We start from the raw sequence: 4,579 nt of genomic DNA, 5'->3' as shown, positions 1-4,579 counted from the left end.
TGGATCTCTTCCTCCTTCTTCTGTTGTGATGTAGATGTTGCAGTATTAAGATACTTTCTTCGACATCCAACAACTCCAACTCCAGCAAAATTCTTTCTCTCTTGGTTGCCATAGTTCACTGTGACCGGAACAGCTAAAGCTAAACAAAGAATCAACCAGAGACAACGATAACCATTCAGGAAAGGAACGCAGCCCCCTACTGCTCTGGCGGTGAATTGCACTGCGACGAAATGGAGTGACGGAGAAGTTCGAAGGGTTCACAACGGCGTCACGGCAACGACGTAGGTACGTCGTTGATTTAACGCAGGACCATAAATCAGACTTTACACCCCTAGCTGAGCACAGCTCTTGCATACCTTTCTGTTCACAGTTAATTTCTTAACCTCTCCTATCACTGAACATCTTGTTCCTCTCATTTACCACTTTTGATATAGTTGATGCAAATGCCAGATGAATCAACTATATCAAAAGTGGGTCCAAATTACAACTCTTATGCCTGGTTCACACTACATGACATTTTTTGTCTGTTCTGACAGTCACCATGTCAGATTATTTGTGGAGTTGTGGAGTCATAAAATCATGCCGCGACTTGGCCAACAGACATGACAGACTACATGATGGTGCACAACAAATCATCCCCTGTCGTCTTTCATGATGTGTGTAATGTCATCAGGTTATTCTTGTTCTATTTTTCTTATTATTACTGTTATTTCAGTCACTGTGGCCGAAATGTTATAGTAGTAACGTAAAAATTGCCACCAGATATCAGGAGCTGAATTTGAAGTACCGCATGCATACTATGTTGGTCACTGAATCCTCCACAAGAAGTTCCTGCAAATGTTTCACAATAAAAACCTTTTTAGAAAATGAAGGGATTCTCTCAACCGAAGTTATAAGGGGCTTTTAATCTTAGATACAGTGTTGAGTTTGAAATGACGGCACGATGCATTAACTTCATCAAGGCAAACAGGAGCGGATTAAAAATGAAAATAGAAACATACAGAGGGAATAATAAATAACGGCCTGTCTATAATGTAGTCTGTTTCAAGTGAAGCTGGTGCCCTCTGCAGTTGTGGTGAGTAAAAGCCCTGCCACTATTTTTTAATTTTCTTACTTGAATTCCTCCATTATAAAGAAATAACATTGTTTGCTAGCTTGATGGTAATGGTACTACTCACCGGGTTGATAAAGTTTCTCTGCTGTTTCATACCATAATCTTTCCTTTTTACTCTGTCATGATATCATCCATAGAGGAAATATCTAAAAGACTGGGGTGTTGTTGTCATGCAGTTGTCCACGGCAGCAGATCGCTCTGTGTTCCTATTGGTCAAAGTGACAGCTGTAACAAGAGAAGTTGTCAACAAAAAGAAAATCAAACATGCTAGACTTTCTGTCAGAACATCATGAGGCGTCCCAGATGTAGCGTCAGTTGTTGTCTACTATGACACACTACTCAAGATGAAATTATGGATTATCGAGTACGACACTCGTTGTCAATCACAATCCGAGCTGACACTGTATGACGCTGCATCAGGCTATAATTGGGCAGATATCATGCAGTGTGAACCCAGCATAAGAGATGACTTAGAGACTTAGACACACAGAGATATTCCACTTCCTGAGCACACAGAGATAAGATGAAAAAGGAGATGAACATAATATTCACTGCCAAACATACCATGAACTGGCACAGTGAAACCCACTTGTGCGTCCTTGCTGTGAAGGTGGTCTTCACAAGCAACCCAAAAAAGAATGGTTCCCACAACAAACAAAAACAAGAATATGTGTGTTTTAAGAGAAAAAAAACATTTAGTTAATTTGTGTGATACAAAGATTTTGCCTTCAAAGCCAGTGCTGTGCATATATTTCCTACAACTTGATATTAAAATTATCTTCAAGTTTCCTAAAAGAATTTAGACCACCTGTGAGAGCTAGGCTAGGACAATACATAAAGGATGTGCATATAACACGCAACATCTCAAGATGTAGATATTAGATGTCATATTAGGATCTAGTGGCTGTGAAGACTACAACCTATGATTCATGTACTTTTTATACTCACTTAACCATTTTGTGACCACACACACACACAAACATACACACACACACACACACACACACACACAGAGTTTGTTTATTTCAGCGGTATGAAGTCTGATACATTTACAGATTACAGAACTTTTATTCCATCTTGCAATACAAAATGTATATTAAATGCAGATGCAGATGTACATTTCGAAAATCTGAAAATTTGACAATTTACCAACGTATGCATTAGCATACGTAGCATTATGAAAAAAAATTACAGGTATTCAGAAAAAAAAAACTTGGTATATGTATATGCTTAGTAAAATGGATGAGCAAACAAAAACATTTGTTAAACTTAATATACATTTAAAAAGAGGTACACTCAAATTTTACTATATCTAATTATGTATTTGATGGAGTTACTGAACAGTATAAATGTGTATATTAAATTCAAAAGGCATATATTACTATAACACCACCGCACTGGTGTCACAGGTTAATACAGAGTATATGTGTTAGATGTTATAAAACACTGCTACACAAAACTATTTTATGTCAATATGATATGCATGTTTATGAGTGTATGTATGTTTTTTTTCTCATAAACCTCTAACTTGGTTGCTCTGACATGAAATACAACTGATGTTGTCCTTTGTTGGTACTGTTCTATACATCTGAGAATTGCTTGTTATTTGTACTGTGGGAAGAGAAGAGAAGGATTATGGTGGTGTTTGAGACCAATGCTGCTTGAGAAGTACTTTGATTTAGGAAAGAGGACGGGGGAGTGGTTAAAAAACAAACAAACAAAAAAACAGTGTTGCTGTGGGTGAATGCCTATTCAATTATATATATATGTGTGTGTGTGTGTGTGTGTGTGTGTGTGTGTGTGTTTAGTTTAACCTATATAGTAATTCAATCAATCAATCAATCAATCAATCAATTTTATTTATAAAGCCCAATATCACAAATCACAGGGCTTTACAGCATACGACATCCCTCTGTCCTTATGACCCTCGCAGCGGATAAGGAAAAACTCCCCAAAAAAAAACCCCTTTAACGGGGAAAAAAAACGGTAGAAACTAAGGAGTAAATGTATAATTTGATACTATTTCTGTAGAGAGGACATTATTTCACTGACTCCTGTATGTTGTTTATTGCAGACCACTGGTAACACTGCTCATTCCACTATCAGTAAAAATACGTTAACTGCATCAGATACCTGGAAATTAGTTATTTCCTTTACAACATAGGGGCTTTAAAAATCCATCATACTTTCTAACCTGAGTTATATCTAAAGGGTTACTCAGCCAGCCAAAGTAATATCCAGGAAGTAACCTTTGCTCCGTCATAAATAATTGAATACTGTGATGGCAGAGTAAGTGCACACCCTCAAGGGTCAGTATTGAGCAATAATGGGCCATTGTTTTCTTTGGTCCAGACCAGTGGAACTGAACTACAGGTGTGAACACATAGTAAGGATGTGTTAACGTCCGTAACAAATTGAAAAATTTCTGAATTGTGTTTTTAAACTTGAGCACTACTTGTAATCTTCATTCGTCCATACTGAAAAGATAAGAATTAAAAACACACTTGCTGATGTGATGTAAAAAATTAAGAAAATCTTGTTGATTGTTTTAGTCACTCTGGTCCAGTAGCCGGGCCTCCCTTCTCCCTTCCTGCTGTTGAGGAGTAGAGTCAGAGTTTTCTGCACCGCCTTCAGCTCATCTGAGACTTGCTCTATAGTGTGGGACTTCTCCGTCAACTGGCTGCTGCTACCCTGTAGAAGTGATTTAATGCACTGATAGTTAACAAGATTTAATACCATGGTCTGGGTGAATCCCTGATTCTAAATGGCTGCAGGGTGTCTATTAAAACCAGATAATAGACACTTACCAAGTAGATTGGGTGACACTGCCAGCATTTTGCTGCTATGGACAACTGTATGACAACACAACTCCAATCTTTTTTTCTGTCCCCTTGGAACGTTACCACACAGAGTAAAAAGGAAAAAATGCTGGTGTGAAACAGCAGAGGCACTTTAGCAACCCGGTGAGTACTGTCATTAGTATCAGGCTAGCAAAAAATGCTACTTCTTCATAATGGAGATGAACGTAAGGTAAGAAAATTAAAATATAGTGGCTTTTACTTACCACAACTGCAGAGGGCACCGGCTTCATTTGAAACAGACAGACAGGCTGTTATTTATTATTCCCTCTGTATTTTTGGTTTTTTACTTTTTATCCGCTCCTGTTTGCCTTGGTAAATTTAATGCAAAACTCATCTTATCTGTTTAAAATTAAAAGCCCATTATAATTTTGGTTGAGAGAATCCCTTCATTTTCTAAACAGGCTTTTATTGTGAAACATTTGCAGCAACTTGTTGTGGAGGATTCAGTGACCTACATAGTTTGCATGCTTCAAATGTAGCTCCTGCCACCTGGTGGTGCTTTTTACGTTACTGCAATAACATTTCAGCTGAGACATGAATAGATGAAGTGACTGAAATCATAATAATAGTAATAAAAATAGGACAAGAATAACCTGATGACATC

The sequence above is a fragment of the Epinephelus lanceolatus genome, chromosome 21 (genome assembly GCF_041903045.1).
Source record: "Epinephelus lanceolatus isolate andai-2023 chromosome 21, ASM4190304v1, whole genome shotgun sequence".
NCBI lineage: Eukaryota > Metazoa > Chordata > Actinopteri > Perciformes > Serranidae > Epinephelus > Epinephelus lanceolatus.
This window is presented reverse-complemented; position numbering follows the sequence as displayed.